The 27,279-nt window shown below is 40.1% G+C and overlaps 2 long non-coding RNA genes across 2 annotated transcripts; both read left to right on the top strand.

Annotated features, from left to right (window-relative positions):
- Positions 1–1,417: 1,417 nt before the first annotated feature.
- LOC104853115 lies at positions 1,418–6,626 on the top strand. The gene is made up of 3 exons (XR_004514806.1): positions 1,418–1,506; positions 3,802–3,892; positions 6,598–6,626. It is a non-coding gene; the product is annotated as an uncharacterized LOC104853115 (long non-coding RNA).
- Positions 6,627–7,677: 1,051 nt separating this feature from the next.
- LOC104853160 lies at positions 7,678–13,943 on the top strand. The gene is made up of 3 exons (XR_777703.1): positions 7,678–7,819; positions 8,492–8,548; positions 13,834–13,943. It is a non-coding gene; the product is annotated as an uncharacterized LOC104853160 (long non-coding RNA).
- The last annotated feature ends 13,336 nt before the right edge of the window (positions 13,944–27,279 follow it).

Below are 27,279 nucleotides of genomic sequence, written 5' to 3'. Positions count from 1 at the left end.
CTCTGGTTCCCCAGTTCCCTGCAAAGAGGAGGTACCCCAAGTCTGTTTACTAAATAAATAAATTAATGCCAAGGTGGTGAAATGTCAAGTTACAAGTGTAGCACCTCTCCTAAGAAAGGAGTCACAGAAAGTAGAGGTACGTGTGCGTTCCGCATTAGAAGGCAGAAGGCAGAAGGAAATGACCCCAACCAAGACCAACAGATGCCAGGCACATCTCTGCTACAGCCTCACCCCTTAGCCTTGGTTTCAGTTACCATGGTCAACGTTTGGCCAAAAATGTTTCATGGAAACTTGTAATGGAAATAATTCCTGAGTTTTAAGTATGAGTTGTGATCAAAATGTGCAGTGAATATTTAAATAAAATAATTTTTACAGTAAAAGACATATTGCCATTAATTCTCCTCAAAGTAGTCTTTACTCAGAACACACTTGTCCCATCACCCTTGTCACTTTCTGAAGGAGTTCCGAAAGTCCTCTTTCCAAGGGTTGATCAAAGATACAATGAATGTTGCTGCTGAGTGCCATCCGACAAAAAGGCAGGCTCATAAAAGCATTCCAAGGTGTCCTCATCCACGTTACTGTCTGCATCTGACACTAGACATCTTTTGTTTCTTTTTCAAACTCAAAGTGACCATGGCAGATAAACATTTGGAATTGATTTAGGACACAGAGGCAGCAGCCCTAGTATCACTAAAAACATTCATGAAAGAAGACGTCTAGAACCACTTTAGAAAGTGGCAAGAATGGTGCAGTAAGTGTGTTCCAAGCAAGGGGAAGTGTTTTGAAGGGGATTAATGGCAATATGCATTTTTATGACAATTTTAAAAATTAATAATCACCATATTTTTATCACATTTTGTAAATTTTTACCATATATTATTATAATTATCCTTTAAATGAAATGGAATCTCTTGCTGTGCCTAATTCATGAATTAAACTTTATCTCAGAAAAAACATATAATATAAATAATGACCATATAATATAGTAAAAAAACATAATATGGTATAATACTATAATACTAACTGTGGTTTTAGGCATCCACTGCAGATCTTAGGCTATCACCACTATAGAAAATGGTGGGTTATTGTGTGTTTTCCATCTATCTCTATGAAATACCCAGGGAAATAGACACAATCAGCCCTCCTATGATAAGAAATCAAAGGCTGGTAGAGTTGCCAGCATTCAGGGTCTCTTTCTGCTAAGACGTAGCACCATTGTATTGCCTGGCTTCCATGTCCACTCATTTCAAAATAAAGTGTTAGGCAAATGTAAATAGGATTGTTTCTCTACTTTGGTACTGTCATCAAGCATTCTAACAGTTTAGATTAGTGACATTATTTAATTGAAAGTTTATTATGTTGGGAAGTTTGCCAAACTTAAATCCCGCAGTTCAGCAGTTCAAGTCAGAGAAATGAACAGTAGACCACACTGATGACTGGGGACAGGGAGGAGCCTTCTAGGCAGCTGACGACCTTTCTCCAATTGCTTACAATACTGGTTTCCAGGTAAGCCTGGCTTTTTTTCAATTTACTTTGATTTTTGCTCCAAATACAATTTCTACTTTTAATTTATAATTAAAAATAGAAATCACTTAGGTTACACTCTAATAGAAAAAATGTTTTCTCATGACATTGTTTTCTGACCTGCCCTGACCTACCACTGTCTCCTTGTATGCACATCTAGATGTCTCAGGACAGCCATGTGATTATTAATTGTGATATGTCAACATGACTTAAGTACCACCTATCAAATTAATAAATTCTGGCCATGTCTGTGAATGAGTAACATGTAGGACAGCAAACTGAGTGAAGCAGACCAACGCAGATGAGGGTGGCATCAAACAGTAGGTTTGTTGCTTAGAGAGAATAAAAAGTTTCCCTTTTTCAGAGGTGCTCCAGTCTTCAATGTCCAATGGCAATGGTGCACTGCCTCCCACTGTAGCTTCTCAGCCCTGCGACATAAACTCACACCACTGACTCTGCAGTGGGCTTGCAGGCTTTTGACCTTCCACTACTACTGGATGGATCTTCCAGCTCTCCAGCACACAAACAGCCATTTTTGATTCTTCTGTCTCTTCTTCAGTAGATGGCTACTGGGACTGTTTGGTTTCTGATCCTGGAGATGCACATAATAAGCCCTCATATAATCATAGGTGCATTTAATATTGAATCTATCCCTTTAGAAAAACAGTAACTAGTACAAGCCAGGAATCTTTCCAGCCTGGGCATCACACAATACAGTGTTCTACTGTCTGTTCTACCTCGTTTAAATTATAAACTGAGGTAGGGAACTTAAATTCTCTTAAGTATTGCTTTATTGTTATTATCAAAATAGGAATGTAATACTTCACAGGTCACTGCAAGGTTTGCATGAAATACTGAATGCAAATTTGGTGCCTATTACAAATCCCAGCAGTAGAAAGGATTTGTAAAAGAAAAGCGGTACTTCAACCTCTTTCCATTCTAATGCATTTTACACTACCTGCTACTTAGAAATTTCTTAATACATAAAATGAATCATATCTTTGATCAGAAACATTGTTGGCTTCACATTGAATACAATTTTTAAAATCTCAACTGAAATTTAAAACCTGATTTATTTAGCTGCCCTTCATAAATTCCATGTTCCAGTTAACAAAATATTAATTTTTCCATCTAATTTAATTGCCTGCCTCTGTCTCTTTGCGCTTATGATTTTTTTTATATTTAAAATTGCACATTTCAGGACCTATTTTAAGGACAATTTTTATATTATCTTCCTATGTCTTGTTTCTCCATCTCTTCTGAAACAGAGGAGTCTGAAGGATGCTTGAAGTTTCACAGGACTCAATCACCTTGCTTCTTTACAGCAGGACCAGAGAATCGCACTCTAAGAAAAAGGCTTTAAGAAAGGTCACTTCAAAGACCAACTCATGGGAATTTATTTTCTTGAGTTCTTAACAAAAGCCTGCTATTCTTGGGGAATCATTTATGTTTATCCAAAAAGGAAACTAAACTTTTACGTCTAAGTCTTTTAATTGCAAAGTACATTAATGTGATCAGGAAGTTTAAACAAATTGTATATGCATTAGTACACATTCACAGAGCGTAATGACTACATCAATCACAAGACTTGATACATGTACATAACACATCTTAATTCTTCCTACTTCTCAGTATCCTTCTATCTCTCTCCCCTTTATCCATCTATTGGTCCCCTTCCCATTTGCAGTTCTTTTTTTTCTTTCCAAATATATATGCCTGGCCCTTCTTTAGACATATCAAGCTAGTGTTTCTGAGACAGAGATACTGGTGCCAACAGGGGAAAGAGCCTGTGAGCCATTCTGAGGCCTCTTCTGTTGTCCTAAAGCCAAACCATTTTCCTTATTATTTCCCAGGCTATTCTGACCACATGGGACTGTGTGCTATAGTAATTCATAAGCAGTCATTTACTCAACCACCTATTCTAATATACATTTACTCCCCATGCTGAGCTAATTCAATAATGGACTACTTTTTAAGAGGTGGTGGCAGAATCTATGACAAATAAATACCACCTTTCCTTCATTCCACTATAAAGTCTTACCCTAGTCATTGAAATATCAACAGTTTTGTCTACAACTAAACTTTACAAACTTTGTAATCACTAAAGTTTCTCAATATGTCAGAGCAAGTACATCTTGTATGATGGAGACTCACAAGAATATTCTGTTATGATTTCTGTTCACAGTTGACAATTAGATTTGGAGCATTGGCAACTTTTCACATCTCTCTTCTTTCTTCCCCTCTGTGAAAATCACTTCATGTATCATTTCCTACCAGTCCTGGATATTACTCAAAAGACAAGGCCCAGAGCACCTGTGTTGTTACATACATATTTTTTGTCTTGAAAATGCTGCTGAAGGTTAAAAAGGTAAGTGTTTGAAAAGAGTGAGTAAGGTTTGTTATCGTCTTTGGCAATTCTTTATCTTTTTTCCCTACTTCTCTGTGGTCCATACAGCATGATCGGTGGTACTTTGAGACATTTTGTGCCACCTGGTGGAATTTTCTTGGAAGGGAATTATCAGAGATCTGAATTACTGTGCTGCTTGATCTTCACCTGAAGCATTTTCTTAGTGCTTAATATTACCAGTCTAAGTGTGGACTCCCTACTGTGTCAGGCAATTTAACTGCACTAGGCCCATAATAAAGATTTTTTTTTAATGTGAAAATTAGTTTTTAGTGAAAGAGCCCTATTTTGTTTGCTGCTGGGTAAATTCAGGTAAAGCATTGACATCTACAGGTTGGGTCATTCTAGTCCATGCTGGTTAGTTAATACCTAGAGATTATTGCCAACCTTCTAGCAGGCAGCGCACAGATGTTAACTTTGCTTTCCATTAGTTAGAGACAAAAGTAATTGTAATTAACTTTTTTCCCCTTACCCTCATCCCCAGGAAGTCAAAACAATCTGATAATGTCATATTTAGCAATTAGTGATGTAACTGTTTACTCAAGCAGAAATTTTGCCAAATATAAAAGGGGTTTTAACAACACATGTACTGAAGCGATAACTGATCTGAGTGGTTGAAAGTCTTTCCTGAGAGGCTCAAGCCAACTCCAGCAGGGCCAGCTGTGCTGAGGCGCCGCGTCAATGTCTCCCCAAAGGAGGCGGCTAGGAGCTGGGGCCAGGTGTCCAGACGGCTTGTCTCCTGTGTTAACTTTTGTTCTTTACCCCTGCAAATTACCCACTATGCTTCAAGACACAGACAGAATGATAAGGCAAGGAAGAAACTCACCAGTCCATCTCTAGCTCATTCACAGTTTCCTTACCTGTCATGAGGTCTTCCACAAACAGATGAAAGTTTCTTTTTGAGGACAAATTGGATCAAGCCAAGGCCACCATTTATTTGTCATGGAGCAAAAAGGCCCAACCAACAGAACAATATAATAATTCAGAGAAATCTCCACACTCCATCTCAAACATTAAGAAAAAAATATTTTATTGGGACAGGAATGGGTGTGTAAGCAAAGGGGTAAAGAAAGAGCCATCTTTGTGGAACTAGGTCTACAGAATTCTAAAGAGGTTAGTGGTGTTCTGCCTGTCTTTAGGGGCAGGAATCAATTCTCATGGCACTTAGTAACTCCCATGAGTGGACATCCCCAGTCCTCCATGCTCAGTGCCCAGCCATCTGCAGACGTTCCTCTGCTGCTGCTGCTCTCTTTTGCCTTCATTTGTTTAGTTCAATCCACGCGTGCTTGTGTGCTGCTGGGAATTTTTTCCATATGAACTCAAGTACAGAGGCTTCCTTTGGCCCACAGCTAAAGCCACTATTTGCACTGCTTGTAACTTTTGACATTCTATCTCTTAGATTCATGTCTGCTGGTGTCCTCTGCACTGAAGAAGCACCTGGTTCTGATTGCTCTGGGCCAGGCTGGTCCCAGCAGTGCCCAATCATGCCATGCTCCTTTGGAAGGTTCTCGCAGCAGTTCTCGGGGGAATCTGTTCACACCACCCTGTACGCAGCTGCCCCATTACACCTCATCACACAGCAGCTGTCTCGGTGTCCTTTAGTCATCTAGTATCTATTTTCCATAAATATCCATGGCAACAATATCACTTCAGTATTTGTGGATGGGCCATATTACACAGTTCAGTTTTATGAACTTGAAATACAAGGAGCAAGAACCAAGTTTCTGAATTCAGAATTGCTGTTCTACCTTAATAGGACAAGTGAGGTATGGTGATTGGCCTGATATGGTGTAAAAGTCGGGTTATTTGAGCAAGCATCTTTAAATAAGGGGGATAGGAAAAAGCATGGGGAGGTTCCTTGTAAGAAGCTAAGCTGTGTGATTTGAGATCAGAAAAGAAGTTGTCTGAAGAATGAAAACCAAACCAAACAAGAAATCTCCATATACACAAGTATTCCCATTTAGAAAACAAAACAAAAGTGAATTGCACTTCTGTGTAGAACCATTAGATACAATTTGTACAGATTAAGTGGCCCAATGCCTGGTACAGCACAGGAGCCCAAAGCAAGAGTAATAAGTACTGTTCTTACTGTATAAATACTATTAATATTATAAAGCAAAATTACCTTCTTCAAAACCTGGAAAATGGAAAGAAGTTGCTATATAAGAATATAAATGGAAAAGAATAAGAAAAAGTACAGAAGTTATAAGAGATGCTATGATAAATCAACTGGTCCCTAGTTATTACAAAAGATCATCACAGAAGAGACACCAAGGGACTGAATTCACTGCAAGGAGGCCTTCACTTGAACCCCAGCTACTATGGACATTTCTGTGAGCTATTCTTCTGTTCAGGTAAATTGCCTATAAAATGACAAAACTGATTGTGCCTAATATTTTATGAGTCTATAAATCTAAATAAGACCAGGAAAAAGTAAAATATTTACTCTAGCTATTCATATGGCCATTTATTGATTTGAATAAAAAAGAATGGTCAAAGAAGTATCAATGTTTGCAGTTTATTAGCTCAAAAAAGGTACAGAATCTTGTATTGAAGCATATTGCACTTAAATGTCAACTGCCTCTATCCCTGAGTGATGGGACCTAGTTGATTTTTTCCTGTAAGTTCTATTATTTTCTACCATGAATTTATGCTGTTTTCTTTAACAGAAGAAGCTGGAATATTGTCGGGGCTTGGACCATCTTTCTGATTCATACGGCCAGTGAGTGCAGTGTGAGTGAAGTGGTACCAACCTGTAAGGCTTGCTACATGTAAGGCGTCCTTGTCTCTGTTCCCTGAGTAGGATGTGCACCAGGGAAGTCCAATGACCCCCAGAGCACCCAGGACTCCTGTTCTTGGCACCTTACACAGGATCTACACGGAAAGACAGAATTTTAGTCATGGCGTATCTCTGCCTTTAGGTTCTCATCATCTACCCTTCAACAGTCATTCTCATGGCTGGGAATTCCAGTGAATCAAAAGTTATGGCCATACCCAGAGTATATAAGAAGAAAGCATCCATCATGACATTTACCAAGTGATGTGTTCATCATTCCGGTAGGCATGAGGCCTTCAGCAGGAAGTCCTTCCAGAGATCAAGCATCCATTCTATTGGGTCAAATGTTACATCACCAAATAAAAGTTGTGGTAGTTCTGCTAAATGCAGAGAAAAGAGCAAAGTTACTAAGTACTACTTTTTTCCCTAATATTCTAATATAATATAATGTTTTATCAGGATAAATGGAACTAGTTATGGGCTATGGTCCCAATGGTCAGGGAGTCCTACCAAGGCCTTTGGGTAAACAACATTTTAAAAGATGAATATCTTATATGTGTTGATAGATAATGCAGTTGGTTATGTCAAGTCATATCCATCACTTGTTAATTCTGTGTTCTATCACTTCAGTTCATCACTGCCTGCCTTATACCTTCTTCTACACTATTTCCTACACTTCTTTAAGCAGCTTCCTGGATTTTTATGTGCCACACATATTCTCCTGTCCTGTAAATCTCTTTTTAAAATTTCCTCCAGCAGTATTGCCTTCCAGTCTCTGTACCGGTCATACCCGCACAAATGGAGTTTTTACTGCTGGGTGCCATTTCCTTTATGTCTGATTTGATCGTAAACTATTCAGGGTTGGGTCTTGTCTTTTTATGTTCCATAAAGATATGTGCAGGTGGTCTGTAGTGCCAAGGAGTAAGAAAACCTACATTTCTTCACTACCTTGCTTACTTCACCCTAGGTAAGACACCATCCCATCTGGTGGCCCTGCACCCTAGGTTACAGATAACCTCTGCAGGAACAACGGTGTTCTTCTTTCCCGTGAATAATTTGGAATTTTTTTAATGTGTTCCCTAAAGCCAAGGAACTGGAAACTACCAAAATCTGAGGTTTGTCTATCTTTACACACAATGTATTAGTCATTTTCCTTGTTTCTGGGACAAAATACCTGACATAGGCAACTTAAAGGAGAGTGTTAGTTTGCCCCATATTTCCAGAAGTTTTAGGCCATATTCAACTAGTTTAAGCACAAAAACAGCATTGCTGAAGGGCTTGGATAGAGGAAAGTTGTTCACATCATGGTGGCCAGAAAGCAGAGTGAAAAGAGAGGATCCAGGGTAGGAGACGCATATTTCCAAGTCATAGCCCCACTGACCCATCTCTTCTGAACAGACCTCTCACTTCCTAACAGTGAGGTAGCTATACCTTCCTTCATGATTCTGTCTTTTTTTAAAAGCCCCAGCTATGAATGCAAGATTGGGGGACAATCTTGATATAAACCATCACACACAGTTTAATTGAACACCTTGACAATCACTTATGGGACAGGAAGCCAGTTTAGGGCACTGCTGACCTGCGGAGGTGAATGTATACTTTATAATTGCATGCATAATTAGTAGTCAGAAGCCTAGATGATAAAATTTGGAAGAAAAAAGTTGGAGAAGAAAATCAAAATTAGGAATAATAAAAGTTAAAAATTTTCCAGTGAGAAAAATGAAGTAATTATTTAAAGGTATAACTGAAATTAAATAGAATTGTTTGTATGTGACTTGTGTTTGCAGGTACCGGGAACTGGTCTTCTGTGATCTGCCCTTTGATGGATAAGGACAACACCTGAGGTCTGTGGCTAATATTTTTTGGATGTTCTTTGCACTTTTAGGCCAGGATTTTGGATTACCATACATCTGGAGGTCAAATTTATGTCATGGGTTATCTGTATTCTCTAGAAGAAAGAATTAGCCTCAAGTATTGCCTGAGGGGCCTGGATGAGATCCTGGGCTCAGCACAGTCCTGGTCATGTGCCTGATCAGTAATCAATTACTGTTATTCAGCTGCTCATGATCCTGGACCCACACCTGCTCTGCAAGATTCTGTCATGACAACCTCTAACGTAACCATGTATCATGAGCTATCATCTTATTCATTAATTGTAAATATGGTTTGCCTCCCCAACAACTCTCTCAGATACTGGTAGGTAGAGATTCTTATACTACTATATTTGATTGAGCTAACATATTTGAAATCTCTTTTTCTCCATTCTTTGACTTAATAATAGCATTCTTTGATGTATAAATTTGGCTGCTATGTATCTGAAAATGATATTCTTTCAGCTTTGTCAGTTGTGATAGTTTATTTTGCAATCCATCAAGTTTTTTTAAATATCTGCTTGTGTGTTATAACCTAGCACACAAGAGAAAAAATAGAAAACAGTGAACAAAACAAGCTGGGAAAGGGAGTCTTCAGAGAGCTCCTAGATCTGCCCCACCGGGGCCTCCTCACTCTTCTCTACTGCAGCTACTCCTGGATGTTGTTTCTGACTGCAGGGTCTTTCTACTCTATGGTGGCCCAGTAGAAGCCACAAGGAAGGATTCTTACTTCCTCCAGTGAAGGTTTGGAGTCAGGGAGATGTTCCAGTAGCCCAGGTTGAAAGTAATAATGAAATATGCAAATAGTTCACAAGGTGTTGTAGCCCAGATTCTGGCCATTGAGTGGCAGCAGGAAAAATAATGTAATAGCATAGAGCCTGGACACTGAGCAGTAAGGAGATAAAAAGATGGAGAGGCCAAGCACCCATACCACAGGAAAGGTGGAGTAGCACATCAGACCAGCAGAGAGATGCTAGACTGACTTATTTCAAAGGGACCTGGCTAGAGTCCATATGCAGCAGTGGTGGTGAAACTATGGCGCACCTGCTGCAGTCGGCTGTTTGTTATCATTGAAAGTTCTAAAGGGTTCAATGTCATTGTCATGTAGTGACCCAGTGGGCAGGTCAGAGGGTCCTAGCAGAGTCAGATCAGAACACAGGTGCTAAGGATCCAAGAGAGACTGGAGTTAGGACATGGTGAAAGCAACACTGATGAGATGATTGGTGGTATTTTCCCAGAAGTTTCTGTGCATGTGGTAGTTTTATTTTGCTCTTCTGAGTCTTAGTTTAACAGAGAAGATTGGACTCCAGATTCTACATGACTCAGATCCTTCTCATCTCTACAATTCTGTGGTTCTGTGTGGGATGAAAGACAGTGGTACATTACTTATCCAGTATTGGAGAGGCACAGAAGGAAGGATAGCCTCATCACATGTGATCACCAGAACCTAGGCACCAGCAGAAAAGGAAGCAGTGAGGATTCGTCCAATAGAGAGCCTGAGGACCATCCCTGAGTCCGTGGGCCAAAGGCTGGGGGTCAAATGCATATGAGTGACGGTTTGTCCTGATTTTGCATCAGTCCCTTTAAATAAGAAAAAAAGGATGTATCAATGCAGGCCAGGGGCTGCACAGCCTGGTCACTGCAGCAAGAACCCATCCCTGGGGCAACCTCTGAACTTGGAACTCATCCCCTCTTCTTCTAGCCCAAGTGATCTTTATTTATTAACAATTATGCTTATAAGTATCACTTTTACTTGTTCCATCATATTCAATTCTTAATTGTTGTGCAAAATTTCAGTGTATGTATTAGCATCCCTGATTGAAGAACAGTATAAAGAATGCAATGCCATACTTCCTGTTGCTTTAATTTTAATAATTTCCCATGACTAATGCCCTATGAAAATTTCCTAAGATGGAATATTTGGTCAAAATTTTTTTATTTTAAATTCTGATACATATGCCAAATTCTCCTTTGGCATTCTTGTTGGGCACCAGTCAGAGTGTACTTACCAAATTCATCAACTTTCCTTGGGGTTTCATCTTATAACCTCTGAAACATTGATTCCTATAACTGTCTCTTAGAAAATGTCTCCTCCTCCCTTAACCTTCTGTGATGTGCTTTCTGGGTCCCATTCGAACCTAGCTGCCTGATCTTCCTCAGAGATCTTTGCATTGAATACTTGTATGGTTTATTTGGAGATATCCCTGGAATTCCATCCTGGACATCTCCCTTCTCCCTTTGTGAGTTCTGCTGGGTGTGTGCATCTGATCTTATTGCCCATCTGCTCACCCTTATATGCAAGTTTCCAGATCTACTCCCCCAGACCTCCTCTTTTTCCTCATCTTCAGATCTGTGTTCTCTGCTGCATGCTGGACTGCCACAGCAGCATCCTAACTTTCAAACAAATATGTGAAACAGATTCAATGACTTTGCCACAAAACCTGCCTCTCTTTTCAGAGATTTTACCTGTGCCTTATCATGTATCCTATGACCTTCAGGGAAAAAAACAGAAGTGAAAGGGACCCAGCACTGTCTCCATGTAACTCAGGCCTCCAAATTCTAAATCAGCTATGACATTCTCTGGAATTTGCATTTGCCAACATTCATTGACTCTATATCCAAAATATCTCTTAGGCTATTTTCTACTCCCACTGCCAATACATTTATCAACTACTACCTGGAATAGTCCCAGAAACTCTCCAGCTTCCATCTTCCTTAACCTTCATAGCAAGACTACCAGAATAGTTCTTCCCAACATGCCCAGACAAGCTGAGATTTGCATCATCCACATACTTTTTCTCTATTCCTAGATAGGCCTGACCTAAGCCTCTTATCATTCTATCCCTGCCTTACTAGTGAAGCTCACCAATGATGTTCTTCAGAAGACACCACATGGATGATATCTAGGCCTGTGTTTTACTTTCATCTTTGTCCCACAGTCTGTGACACCATGTGTTACCATTGTTATGGTCACTAAACGTTTGATTTCCTACTATAGCAAGTACCTATAAGTGAACTTTGATTCAATAAATATTTAATAGAGAGACATATTTACATCTCAATATATACATAGGAAGTTGGGCCAAGTCCATGTCCTTAATATGTCATTGTGTAATGTAAAGTTCAGGTAATACTGTTCAGGTCCAGTGCTCTGGAAAACTACTATTTCTTCATTAAAAGTGTTTATGAACTGGACACAGTTTTGAGATTGTTCCGTTATAAAAATGCAAGCACATACAAGTTTAAAACAGAATTATATTAAAAACATGAGGAATATGTGGTTACCTCTTAGAATTGCACCTTCTAGGGCCAATAATTATAATTTCTCATTGACATGTGCTTCCACAGGCCACATCATTCATAATCCGTAGATACATTTGCAAGAGTTTTCTCTAAATGTTTTATTTCAGTCTGGGCCATTTGACTAATTCCAAACTGTATTCACTTTAGCATCCATCACCTTTCCTTTAATTGACTAATGACCAAGACAGCCAGCTTAGGTAACCTCCTCCACCTCTGGCTATAACCTCTGCATCTTACTCCTAACAGAAGAGTGGAGTTTTAATCTTGAAACCTTTAGCCATTAAAGATGCCTTTGAGGAACTATACTACCTGTGGGAACTAGCCATTTTGAAATACTGATTAGATTGTATCTACTGACATTGACCAATTCTAAATTTCTTTCATTCATGCATAATTGTATCAGATATCTTTTTCATATTGAGATATACTTATTAAAAATACATATATAGTATTTTTTTAAAGCTTGGAGGTCTCCCTCATGTGGTTTCAAATCCTGATTTTAATAGATGAAATAGAATGTGAAATGGTTTTGTTATTCTGGTTTGCTTTAAACTATGTTTTATTTCATTGACTTTTTCCTCTCAAAAAAAATCATTATTACAATTATTTCAAATTCAGGATAATCTTGTGGCATTCTGAGCCAAAAGTATCTGCAGCACTTATTGTAATATGAGTATGTGGAATTGCATTCAGAAATTCACTGATTTAGAGCAGTCCCATTGGAATTTCTAGCCATGAATTTTCTGAGTATACAATTAGAAGGTATTTGGGATACTCTGAGACCATTACTCAATGTGTCAATGAATAAATATTGACACTTAACTGTTATGGAGAGAAAAATGGAGATTCGGGATGGTTTTCTCCCAGGAATCTAAACACAGTGCACTCACTGTTCTGAGTGCCTGATAGCATCCTATGTATGATGTCTCCATGTTATAATAACCTATTGTCTGTTTTCCTTGCTAAGCTTCAAGCTAATAGCAAAGGCAAAGCTTGTGTCTTACATTTTGTGATTTTACCAAGGTGCCTGATATACAATAAACATTCAGTAAACATTGGCTACCTGACATTAAATCCCTAAGGTCTTTCCAGAGAAATGCTCAAAAGTAAGGCACAGTGTATGTTGAGTGGCTATTGCACTTGGCATCACTTGGTCCATACACATTGTGAACACTATTCCATCAGTGGCTCTCAGGACTGGCCCTAGAGTCTGACACTGAGAACCTCCTGCCCAATGAGACAGGAGGAAGTCATGCCAGAAAGCCACATAGTTTGTATAATTTCACATATGAATGAAGTTTGGGGGAGTGAAAAAAAAAGCCAAAAATGAAATTTATGTTTTAATTTTATTTCTAATATTCTTTGTTGTTAATAACTTTCTCAGAATCAAAGTGTATGAAACCCATTAAACATTCCCATTTATGATTAAAAGAAAAAATAGCTCCTAAGTAGAATAGCTTTCCGTTCTAGTAGAAAGCAAAGCCAAAAGTTAAAGGTCGCTGTTTTAACATTTCATTGGTGCCACTTTTTTATGCTTCTGCACTGACTTTATTTTATCATTTTCAATACCTATTTAAGCAATTCATCCCACTCAATTATTCCTTAACAAATTTTATCAATGACCCCTCTCAAATATGGTATGTGGGTTGCTTGCTATTAGCTTAATGTCATACAATTAATATCTTCTCGGTATTCATTCTTTATTCAACAAGTAGTACTGGTAAAAGCCAACTCATCTTTTAAAGGTAAACCTTGTCCAGTTAAACACAAGAATAAAATCACTATAGATCTATTATTTCTCGGAACAGAATATCTCCATTTGCATAAAGTATTTTTCCTTTGACAAGGTGCCAGGAAGAAGCACCTCTTGCCCATCGCTCATGGTGCTCTTTCCATGGCATTAAGAGCAGAAGAAATTACCATGGTGGCCTTAAAACTATTATTTTCTCCCCCAGCACCCTTCAGCCCCTCCTGCTTTGCAGTAACTTGACTCTCTGAGAACTCAGTCATTGAAATACCCAGGATAATGGACAAAGGGGATCTCCTACATGATGTAATTTCACACCCAGAAGACCTCTTCACAGGTTGTAATATTAAGGTCAAATACAAAGACTGTAACCCTTAAGTTGGTTGAGAAATAATGGCTGGAGTGGAAAGTTAAGTGAAATTTAAATTTGAAAACATCAAATGATCTACAAGGCTCAGGAACAAATGGTCCAGCAGACCAATGTGCTTAAATACCAAGAAAAAAAAAAAACTGTTATTCTCAGGATATACTCTAATACATATTGGAAATAATAGGGCTGGTTAAAGAATGAAAACCTATGTTCATAATATGAGTGGGGAAAGTAATTTGTCTAAATATAGGGGTCAAGTTATGAAGAAATGGGAAAAATGAGCATTTAGAGATAAAGACATTGTCTATCAATACACAGGTGTGATGTTAATATTTCATGTCAATTTGACTGGCTCTCAGAGCCCAGATAGTCATGCATCTTTCTATTTAGAGTGTTCCCTGAAAAGCTCAGCACCTGACCTGATAGACTGAGCCCAGTAGGCTGCCCTCCCTAGAGAGAGCGGGCCTCATCCAATCAATTGAAATATTGAATGGGACAAGAGCTGATCTCTCCCAGGAAAAGAGACCTCACCCTGAATATTTACCTTCCACCTGGGCCTTGGCATATTCCTCCCTGTGAATGTGTGCTAAAAACCCAGCTGTTCTGGGTATTGGGCCTGTGACTTCCAACTGGAACTGTATCACCTGCTGTTCCAGGCCACCAGCTTGTGTGTGCGGGTGTGTGTTCACACACAATAGCACACACACACACACATATGCCTTATTGGCTCTGTTTCCCTGGGGGAAACCTGACTACTAATGCAGCAGGGTTCAGAGGAAAGCAGAAAGTACAGGTCAGCTTCTCATCTACATGGAGAAGAAGCACCCTGCACACTTTGGTGTAAGAGATTTCACCCTGAGAGTCAGAAAAACAGGGAAATGATCTCACAGGTTTCACCATGGTTTGACCAGGGTTGTTGTTTGGCAACAGACCATACTACCCCTGGGGGGGGGCCTTAGGTCCTCCCTGCCTTTGCTGTGCCTCTAATTGATTGGTAATTTTTCCAATTGCCAATTAGGCATGTGTGTTTAACCTCTTCAGTTCAGAAGGAGACTGAATGAGGCTCTACCAAAACAAAGCACCAAGTCTGACACCATTTTATAAACTATACTTAATGTCGAGATAAAAATAATAACAAAGTCTTAATTGTATGACATATATATATATATATGTATATATATAGAGAGAGAGAGAGAGAGAGAGAAATACATAGATATATATACTATATATTATATTATCATAATATGTGGATATATATACAAATATCCTTTTTCTCTTATTTCTTTATTATGTAACTCAAGATAGCTTGACTTATAACATTTAATTTTGTTAATTTTACATTACAGTATTTAAAATACAGGACATTAATGAAAACAATAAACATTACCCCAGGATTTATCTCATCTGCAGAAAGGCCAGTACATTTCCAACTGGGTACAGGATAAATGTAACAGCCAGGTGCATTAATCTCTCAAGGCCAGCTGAATTTGGGAACACAGCAGAGAGATGTTTTCTGAATGCACAGTGCCTTAAGACTAGGATGTTTGCTCTTTACTTACTTGTGTCCCTAAATATTACAGTAGATAAAACCATCACTTTTCTAAGACCAATATTACTACAAAAAAGCCTTAATGTTTGGGACAGCTGAGGCTGTTTGTCCAAATGCTTTGTGAAATGTCAGAAACCATATGTACAATCTACTGTCAGAGTTGGAAAATATCTGAGAGATTATTTTAGTCCCCAATCCTCACTAGCCAATAGGAATGTGTGTTCCTTCCTTCCAGATGGTTGAAACACAGGTGAGCATCTTATTACACTATTTTTGTACGTGTATTTTTCTTAGATTCATAGGGTCTTTTTCCTTAAGAAATTAGGAAGTTCCTCTATACTAGACCAGTCCACACTTCTTTTGTATTCCTCAAATTAACTATTAGAGTATCATTAATTTTCAAAATTGTTTCTTAGTCATTTACTAAGTAGCTTGGCTGTTTTTTTCATTTTTATTCAGGGTCAGGAAATATGAATCTTTGTTACTGTATTTACTGACATTTTTTGTTTGAAAATACAATAAAAGGAATAAGTTTGCATAACATCTGCTTTTGCCAGAGAAAGCTTCCTTGATAGCATAGGATGGGTACAAATGAGTAATTCTCCAGGTGCCCCTTAGAGACCTCCAGGCAAGACAGGGGACAGACCAGTAGCTATTGAAAAAAGATCTGAGTTACTCAAACATATATCAGGGTGCAATGGATATTTTTGGTTCATTTCTCCTCCAAGCATAATTATAAAGCAGAGGAAGGGAGGTGCCACTAACATGTACCATTTCTGCTTTCAGTATGTTGTGTGTGGGACAAGAAAAAAAAAACGTGTGTTGTAGATATTTATTTATGTGTGTGAACAAGAGCTTCAGCTACTCTCAGGGTGTGACTCTTTGGAGGCCTGAATTTTATCTCACAGCCCTGTCTGGTGCCTAGGAATATCAGAAAGGCTCCCACTCCCCCCGACGCAAACTACTCAGAGGACATTTCTCTGCTTCTCAGCAGGCCCTGGGATCTTGCCTGGCCCTGGCATTCCCTATCCTGTGTAAGATCCTGGCTGTCACAGACCTGGGAAGGCCTGTTAGGCCATGTGGCTTTGCCAAATTTGTTGTTAGAAACATTTAGATTCTATATTTACTATCTGGAGCTCATCATCCCTGCCATCCTATGTGTGCAGAAAATTAGAGATGCCAACAGACGGGAGGGTGGGACAGTGTCTTTCAAAAATCTGGCCGGTTTGGCTATGAATGCCTGGCAAGCCCAGCGATTTCCAAGCCAGGCATGGTGGGGCCCTGCCTACCGCCCACCGCCATTGGCTGCCAGGAACTCAGCATCTTGGAGCCAGGTGCAGCCCAAGTGCAGCCCCTCTGGGAAAACTTAAGTCACCTGCTAACTACCTAAGATGGCCCTGTGAGGATGGGGTGCCCCTTTCATTTCCACAGGCTAAGAGGAGATGAAGGTGATGTGAAAGCACAGAAGTGGGCTGACCCTTGGGATCTCAGAGGGGGCACAGCTCCCTCCAGTTGCTCCTGGCTGGACTCCCGCTGGGAGAGGCAATCTGGGCCCAGTTACCGTAGCAACCTGTTTCCTTGGTTACCCGAGTAGGGCTAGTCAGAGAAGAGCCCTGAGCCCAGAGTAAAACCATGCAGGAACCAGGACCCAGGGGGGAGATGTTTACTCCAGAAACTCAGAGGAGGTCTGTGAGCTTCAGAATCAGGAACTTCAGGACAGGACAGGCACACTCCTTCTGCCTGGCTTGATAGACACCTGGAGACAAAGGAGCAGGGAAGTGACACTCTGTCACCACAGCCCACAAGACAGGGCCACCCGCTGCATTCTGGCTCCAGTGGTCCAAGGCCTCAAGCTTGTTTTCAGGGAAATAAATAATTTAAAGAATATTTCCTTACATGCAAGTGTAGGACAAAAATCCCAGGATTGAGACTATGTAAAAGATGATTTTTAAAAAAAATCTAGATGACATGAAACATTATAAATATCTCTCTCCCTTGAGATGGGAAAACTTTAGAACATCGCAGTAAAAAGACAACTCCTGGGGTTCTTATTCAGAGGTATGTCCTGGAAGCTCAAGGAATCCCAGCTTCTTCCGCATTCATTTTTTCTCACACACCCCCCCACCATGTAACTGTAATTCTATAAGATATTGACTCACATTCCTCTAAACATAACTGCTGAAGGAACTGAAGAGCCAGTACTTAGTTTTGAGAACAGCCAACCCTGTAAGTATTCTCAACTTGATTTCTGTTATTAAAACAAAACAAAAACAAAGAATACAATGAACCTATGTGGCCTAGAGGAAGGTGTTCTTAAAGCGCCACCCCCTAACCCCTGGCATGGGCAAGGCAGCTCCCCCTTCCACCAGATGTAGGCCCAGGCACACTAGGTTCCAGCCTCCCTGGCTGTCTAAAGGAGAAAACATGTTTCTAATCAGATCAGATAGGAGTGTGTTCATCAAATCCAGTTACCCATAGATTCCTGCTTACTACCCAGTCTCTAGTTTCTCTTTCTCTTTGCGTCAGTGAGCCTTCCTTCAAATATAGTTCAGTCCAGGGTTGCTCCCCTACCTGGGGAGGGAGGAAGAGTCTCCCTCGGGCTGGACTTCTGATTATGGCAGCTCTGGAAGGGCTTTCTTCCTTGAGGTTAATTCCTGTGGAAAACTCCTTGCAGTAGCTGGCCGGATCAGCAGAGACCTCACCTCACCCCCATGACCTCCTGAACTCCCAAACTCACCAATATAGCTATTCATGTTGTAGGTGGCTCTGGAGGGTCAAATGGCCTAAGTCTTCGGTCACCTGTACAGTGAACGCAGTACCTGCAGGCAAAGGTCTGGCAGGGGAGCAGGGGAGCACTGAAATTCACTTATCACGAGAGAAGCCCGTCCCTTGGGCTGGCTTTGTGACATGCTTGGAGGTCACAAGATCTTTGCAGGATAAAAAGTGTGCCCTCTAGAAAACTAAGAAAATCAGGGGAGATTTTGGGCACCTTTTCTCATTGCAGCCTTTGAAGACCTGGGGAGAAATCTGAATGTTTCTATGGACCAACTCCTCTGGCTTAGAAAGTTAAAATCATGAGAATGAGCCTGCTTCTATATTTAACTCTGACACCACCTACACATCCCTCTCACAGATGTGCAATGAGGATTAATCAGTTGATGTTTATAAAAAGATCAGGACAAAGAAATTACTCCTAAATGCTAAATAATACTAAGGATTTGGGTAATAATATCATGATAAAATAAAAACTACTATGAATTTGCTGCCACTATGAATAATACCCTTCTGAGCTGCAAGTGTGCTAACACAATAAAAGCTCTTGCATTACTGGGCCACGCTTTGGTGCTGTCTGAAATGAACTGATGCCGTTGAGCTTAGAAATTATTTCAAGACTTTTTGTTTTCCAGTAACATTGAATTACACAGACCTAGATGATTTTCATGAAGTTTGCTTTACAGATGGTTCTGAGATGGTCCTTTAGGCTTCTCAGGTGACTCATAAACTAGAGCAGTGTTTGACTTTGAAATGCCTTACATTTATATTAGAAAGCTCAGCTTGTTTTACACTTTTTTATACTGAGACCTCCAATCATCACACATGGATATAAACTACTACTCGCTCATTTTTATTAATGTCAGTGTAAACAATGGACAATTAACAAATTTTCTATTTTTTTCTTTGCCAGACCTTAGCTTTACTATTTAAGCAAGTTCCAGGAACAATTTTTATTAAACAGGTGGTAATAAATAAGTAGGCAGTACCATAGAAATTATTAAAGAGACACTACTGTGAAGTTTTAAAAAATACAAGCACATCACCCCAAATTGAAGTGAGCGTACAATTTACAAAGTTCTTTGGCATACTTACAATATCAGCTCACTCCCATATGCCCTGGAAGGTAGGTAGGCAAATGTCATTATTCCTATTTTGCCAGTAAAACTCCAAAAAAGTTGGGGTATTAGGGTGTTTGTCAAAACCACCATACCTTTGCCTTGCATATTGAAGTCTACAACTATAAAAGTTAGTGACAAATTTCTTGAAGTAGCTTCAGAGGGAACATACACCGACACACAAGTAAGTGAATTATCTGCACACTTATCTGTGTGTGTGCATAGAGACACTTTCTATTTCTAAACCCAAGTTTCATTTTGGTTTGCTTCATTTCAAACCACACTAATATGGACAAAACAGAGAACTCGGCCATAAAACACCACACATGTTGAGCTCAGGTGCAGGTTTCTCCCTAGATGAAGGCAGAAGAGGAAAGAACGTGACCCTGAAAGCACAGGTGTGCCCCCCAACTCCTCTGGAAATAATAGCAAGCCATGAACTGCACGGGCTGCTGGGGACTGAGGTTTAACCACACTTTCAGGGCATGTAACAAGGGAAGCAAGCCAGCAGAGAGAAAACGGATCTTTAGTCTTCTAAACGGACCACTTGCAAAATGAATCTATCCCCTAAGAGTTCATAGGCCTAATTAAGATTTTTTGAACCTGATCAAAACGTTAATTACTTTGCACAAACTGAGCAAACATATAGATGTCACATCACATGAGTGTTTCTTTCAGTTGCTGTCTTGGGAAGATAGATAGAAATTAAAACAGCATGTCATTAAGTAGCCCACACATCTCTCTTCTTGCTTGTTCTCATGGGTATTCAATATTTCCTGACCATTTTGTTTTTCTTTACTATCAGCCAGATAGGATATTATGATACCATTGCTAATATTTTATTTAATACCTACTCATGTCAGGTACTTTACCTCTGTCCCTCTATTTAACCTGTCAATAAAACTACAAGAATGACATTAGAATTTGCATTTTATGTATGTTTACAGTCAGAGAGGATGAGAGTGAGCTCTGAGTTACACATCTGAACAACAGTGGCCCTGGAGTTAAGTCTGTCAACAGGGGCCCTTCTGTCTCTGAGGACTCTGTTATTTTCTCCTTGTACCATTTCACAAGTTACCAAAAGTGGGCAGATGGAGCACTGCCCCTGTGTCAATACCTGTGCTGAAGTGTGCCTGAGACCGGGCTGGTTTAACTGTGAACACAGAAAAATTCCAGTGATTTGCAGCTCACTCAGCATTGCGGTGTGGGTCTGCATCTTCTACTTGTAGAATTTGGGGAGGGAGGTGGAAGGAGAGGCTGCTAGTGGATTATACCCCATCTTACTGAGTCCTGCAAACATGTTCACAGAAATAATGGTTCTTGATTTTCTTGCCATGTGTTTCAATAAATGTTCAGTTCAGGGGAGGTCACCTTCCACAGGCCCAGCTGTGAGTGTGCCCCACTCCTGTGCACACCACTTCTACAGTCCAAAAGAGCAGTGACTGTGCATCTCATGAACACATTTGTGTGATGTTCTGGCTTATATCTAGATGACCCCTAAAGCCTCATGCACTCATAGGTGGGGCTTTTAGGAAGTGATTGGGTCATGGAAGTGTAATACTCATCACGGGATGAGTCCACTGATGGGTTTATAGCTAAATGTGACTTGGGAAGTGAAGTCTTGTGGGAAAAGTTAATCTCTGTGAGTGTGGCCTGGGTTTATCTCTTCCTGTCCCTCCCTTCTTCCTGCTGCTATACTCTGAGCTCCTCTTCCTTTGTTATGCCACCCTGCCTCAGAACCAACTGATAATGGACTGAAAACTCTACAAACTGTGAGTGAAAATAAACCTCTTCTCCTTTAAGAGCGAAGTAATTAATATATTTGTTTTCCTTTCTTTCCAGAAATAAAATGCTCTCCCCATTCTTTCAAGGTCCTTGGGAGAACATTCCCTTTTGCTTCTCCTCACTAGAGGCCAATTGCACACTCTAATATAACCTTGCAGCAGAGCACACCCTGCCCCAAGGAGCCTCTGATGCAAACCCAGCTGTAGAAGGAAGTGGTCTTCTCCCCTGTGTGCTCCTTGAGAGACAACACCAGGCATGTGATTGCACTCTGTAATTCATTCACTCAGCACATGACACATGCAACAGAAATTTGTTGAATCAATGAATAATGCACTCTCAGAGCCCCTGTAATCTATATCCCAGGAGTCACATGTCACCTGCAGGTTTCCGCAGAGCTTACACACTTCTGTTTTATATGTACTTCTAGTAAACTTTAGAATTTCGTTTTCTTATTCCATTGTTTGGAAAACAACAAATCGGAAGGGAGGAGGATTAACTTTCACTTACAAGTATGCATCCCTGAGAAAGGACCTTCAAAACATAACAAGAAAAGGCAGAAAATGTAAAAAGAATTAATCACCATTTCAAAAGCTTCAGGGAAAACTAACTTGAATCCTTCAGTGGTCCCTAAGGGATGGAGGCTCTGCATGGTCTAAGAATTAACAACCATGATGATGAACCAGGATGTTGCAATAGGTTAAAGATGGTTCTCTGTTCTTTAAGAGGTGGAAAGGGTAGGATCACTTATGAGGAAAGGGGAAAATTTCAAAGGCTAGCACAAGAATGATGTGCTGTTCAAAAGTAACTTACAGGGAATCCCATCATTTTCCTGACGTTCTCACAAAAGCACTGGAATCCATGCTTCTCTGACAGAAGGCTCGGACAGCAGAAACTGTTTCCACAGCTGCTTCCACCTGCGCTGGCTGCTCATCCTTGGTGGGCACTCATTAGGACCTGTCATCTCTGGGGCATTCAAACATAGCTTCTCACTGTCGACTGGCCTTCATAATGCATTGCAGGCACTTTTTCTAATTCTCAACACAAACTATTTCTATGGTAAAAAGTATCACTTCCTTTGCACATGAGAGCAATAAAAGAAAGCATACAATTAGCATGTATACTTTGTAATGCCTGCATCATTTATTCACCGTCACTCTTTGCCCAATAGTGATACTGAAAATAACCACAGCCATAGCAGCATGTGCTATGGCTTTATATTCCATATGCTTTACAGAGAGCTGAGTATTTACACATTATTTTAGTTACAATTCACAACCTAGAAGGTCCAGGCAGTTACTATTCCAATTTTACAGATGAGGAAACCAAGGCCCAGAGCTCCGCATAACTTGCCCAGAGTCAAGCATCTACAAGGATTATGACCCTTCCTGGCTCCACATCTGATAAGGGGAATTTCCACAGACCCCAGGTCACACAAAAGCAGACAGGCATTGGCTTTGCCTTATGTGTGTGGCACTGGTCTGGGAGTTTAAGGCCTGAGGAACACCACGGGAGCTGCTCTGTCAGCTGCAGCTGGGTAGGAAGTGATGTCCTTCAAATTTTAAAGCCACATTTCAGTTTAGAATATCTGGGGTAAGATGATGTCTACGGAAATAAGAAGTTGGCAGCATAGTTGAAGGAGGCTGGGGTAAACAGGCAAGAGGATGTTCCTGATGTGTGAGTGAGTTCTGCTCTGCACAGGTGCCCAGGTCACACCGAAGGGTCACCTCATTCAGCCTGCATGTCCAGGTGGGCTTCCTGAAGGAGGCAGTTCCTGAGGAACTTTCAGAGGGTAAGTGTTGCCCAGTGGAGAAGCTGTTGCTATAAGAAAGAAGCACTGGCTATTATGGTACACTGTGGAGGGCTGTCACCATGTCGTAAGGGTAGAGGATGCCAGAGGAACAGCAAGGCATCCTGCGAGAAGGACGGTGTCAGGAGCACTTCAGGCACCATTTGAGGAGCTTGGGCTTTGTACTGTGGCCTGAATTGTGTTTGTTTGTTATTTGTTGCTTTTGTCTGTAGTATTTGCGGTTGAACCCAAGGCCTCTGCACTGAACTGTATCTTGGGCCCTTTTTTAAATTGCTTTTTTATTTTGAGTCTGGGTCTTCTGAAGTTACTGTGGTAGTTAACTGTTCGAGTCAGCTTGAGTAAGAAATGCCCAACTAAATTGGATTAGCACAGTTCTGGGTGGGGTGAAGGGGGTTTACTGAAGATTTGTTGGGATTTACTGGGCATGAGTGACAGCAACCAATGGGCTTGCTGCCTAAAAGGTATAAAGGGGAAAGGAAGAATGAACACTCACTTGTCTCTTCGGAGGAGCCTTTCTTCATCTTCACCTCAGACACCATTTCCTGGCTTCTAGCGAAGATTCTTCAGCCTCCAGCACAGACTCTTTGGCCTTCTGATATGGACTCAAATGGGACACTACAGTGAGCTTCAGGCCTTCAACTGGATCCTCCAGATCTCCAGGACTCAGACAGACCTTTTGCACTCCACCACACCTGATTCTGTGGGTGGCCATTGTAAGCCAGTCTTGCAAATACCTACATATTTTTATGTCTTGCATTAAATCTGTTTTTCTAGTCAGCACTGATTGATAAGTCACTATGTTGGCCAGAATGGGCTCAAACTTGTGATCTATTACTCTCTCTGCCTTCCAGAGTGCTTTACAAGTCCTCCTGATGTCTCTGCCTTACAAGTCTGTGCCACCATACCCAACATGGTGTGAGGTTTCTTGACCTCAGAATTGCAAATGTTTGGGTCTAGATAAATCTCTGCAGTGGGAGGATGTCCTACACATTACATGATGCTTAGCACCTCCCTGGGATCCTCCTACTAGATTCCTCAGAGCAAAACCTCTTCCCACTGTGGTAACCAAAATGTCATCCAACATTGTCTAATGTCTCCTTGAGGACAAGATGTTACACACTGAGAACTGATACTTTAGGTCATGGGTGATTGTGACAGAGTATTCTGCAGTTTAGATTCAAGGCCAGATAGGCTCTTTGTCAAACCCCTTTGGGGGCTTTGAGGAGAAGGAATTTCAGAGGAATCAAAAAAATTGCTAGCTCCCTACTGTATTAAGTCACAGGATAGGTAGTAATGGGTTTACAAGAGAGATTAGATGGGGGAGAGGTTATAAAGGCTAAAACATGGTAGAGCTTTGTTTATTGTATGTCAATAGGGATCTGGGAACAAAGTTTTGGTTTGAGGAGTCAAAGACAGAATTAAAATTATGTGGCTGGAGAATGGGGAAAATGTTGTTAACTAAGGCAAAGCGTATATGAGAAAGAGAGGAATAGTTAGTAAACTCTGACCAATAAAGTGGATCCAGAAATAACTCCTGCAGCTATTTCAGAGGATAGAAGATGCTCTGTAACTTAACATGTTAACACCCCTGAAAAATTTCTGCTAAACCCAAGGCCACTTTTCTCCCCAAAGATAATTTTTAAACATGTAGTAGCACAGTGCTGTTTGTATACCCCAGAATCAGTGCTTTCCACTACACACTTTGAAAAAACATCTCCTAATTTTGAATGGAGAGGCTTAAACTGAACTGCAATCTGGTCTTAGGAAGAAAGCTAATTCCAGGAAGTACTGCAGGAGTGAAATGAAAGGAAAAATAAGATTTCTACTGGGAGCAGCAGGGGTGCTGTTGACTGGTCCTCTTCTCTCTCCTTCATCCTGGGACATTGTCCCCACAGCTGTCCCTCAGAGCTGTAATGCAGGCACTCATCTTTTACCTGTTTTGATCTAGTTGGGCCCTTCATTATGCTTGTATTGTCTGTCATAGAAATCTGCAGTTTCTTTTTATTGCCTTTATTACTATTCGTGGTTGTCCATCTATGTGTTTTCTATCTGTTAACCTTGGTCACACCCTGGTGTGGCAGCCCAGTACAGTAGGGGTAATGACTGTAATTTTGCAACTCTACTCCTAGTGCTGAGCCCAGTGGCTGTAAGATAGGTGATAATTATATGTCAATAACTTTGTTGAATGAATGAATAACTGGCTGAGGTCATGAGTAATAACTACAAAGCAGGAAATTATAGAATCTTTGATAAATGATCTCTGGTGTCTGAACTTGGATTTAATGAGACAGAAAAGGTAGAAATTTTGAAGATTGACTGGGGCCAGACTGAAAAGGGCCCCCAGTGTTATCTCTGGGGTTTGGACTTTCATCCGTTGGTGATGAATATGTAACTATCCATGGATCTGAGTCAAGAAAGAGGCAGTCTTCATGGGAATGGTCTCTCCATTATCTTATGGTACTGAAACTCAAGGTGATCCTCTGAAACAAGCCTTAACATTACTTAAAATGTTTTTGAAAATAACATTTAATTTTAACTTAGAAAATGAAGCAAGTCGTGAAAACAAGGGCACTTTATATTTATAGGAAATTCTGTAATGCTTACAAATTAAAAAATAATCCACAGGGGGCTGGAGATTTAGCTTTGTGGTGCTGTGCCTGCTTCACATGCACAAGGTCCTGAGTTCATTCTCTGGTACTACTACTACCACTACTACTACTACTACTACTACTACTACTACTACTACTACTACTACTATTACTACTACTACTACTACTACTACTAATAATAATAATAATAATAATACCCAGAAGAAAAACCAGGGATAGAAATTATTTTGGGTAAAAAATTTCAGACTCAGGAAAAAATTCTGACTTTTTCTGCAAGATGTGTGACTATGTCACATTGTGAATATATAGATGATCTATGTTAATTTATAAATGGGCAAGACACAGAGGCAAGTAGCAGTTTTCTGAGAGCTCTAAGTAGATTTATCCTTTTATTTGAGTATCAAGTATCAGACAGGGATTGAAAAAGGTCAGCCACATGGAACAAATATAGCTTCTTTTATACCACATTAAAGGATTTGTATTTGATTCTGTCTCACTGAGGTTAAAAGGAGAATAAGAATAAAAAAGTAAAAGGATAAGAAAATGAATATAAATCTGATTATGTGGATTAGTAAAAACTCTACAGAAGAAATAACATTTGAGAAATAGGTTAGAGCATTCTTGGTAGAAAAACAGAGCAAAGACAGAGAGGAAAGCAGGAGGATGCAGGAAGTATGGAAGGAGGTGGAGGCTGGTAGGACTGAGGCATGCAGCAGAGAATGATCATTGCCATGTCCTTTAATCCAGTGCTCAGTCACAGGTTTATAGAGAACCCAGTCGTCAAAGCAGAAAGATACTCGTTAATGAACTGACCATTTATCAGTGATTTGTTATTGTTCCTCTTGATGATTTATTCATTTCCATGGAGCCAGTGTTAACTCACCCAGTGATTAATACAGGCTCAAACAATAAAATGAAAGAAAATCATACTGATTTTGAAAAAGAAATTGTAAAGCCAGGCCTGGTTGTGCAGGCCTGTAATCCCAGCACTCAGGTGGCTGAGGTCGGAGGATCATTGTGAGTTTGAGGCTAACCTGGGTTACATAGTGAGTTAAAGGCCAATGTGAAAACACTGTTTTAAAAAAGTGTAAAATACATAGAGCTTCCAGGAATCCATATAAATTATATGGAACAATTACTTACATCTCACACAAAGATATTTACAAAGAAGACCTGGCTGTGACCAATTGTCAATTTATTTCTCCAGACACACCATAAGTTGATGGCATAGTGGCCTCGTCCAAAAAGAATTGTACCAAAATCAGTTTATCAAGAGATATTTTGGGGAAAGTTGATGAAGATCAAATGCATTCATTTGTTTGAAAATGTGAACATTTTCATCTCATGAAGCACAGACATAAACACATAAAAGTTTGTAGCATCTTGCAGTAAAAGAGTCAGAATTTTTTCCTGAGTCTGAAATTTTTTATCAAAAATAATTTCTATCCCTAGTTTTTCTTCTGGGTAGTGGTAGTAGTAGCAGTAGTAGTAGTATTAGTATTAGTAGTAGTAGTAGTAGTAGTACCGGAGATCAAACACAGGACCTTGTGCTTGCAAAGCAGACACAGCACCAGTAAGCTAAATCCCTGGCCCCCTGTGGATGTGTACACACACACACACCAAAAAAAAAAAAAAAAAACTTAT

This window comes from Fukomys damarensis, unplaced genomic scaffold (genome assembly GCF_012274545.1).
Source record: "Fukomys damarensis isolate Sample0158 unplaced genomic scaffold, DMR_v1.0_HiC HiC_scaffold_30, whole genome shotgun sequence".
NCBI lineage: Eukaryota > Metazoa > Chordata > Mammalia > Rodentia > Bathyergidae > Fukomys > Fukomys damarensis.
The sequence above is the reverse complement of the archived record's forward strand: the minus strand, read 5'-3'. Positions and strand labels throughout refer to the sequence as shown.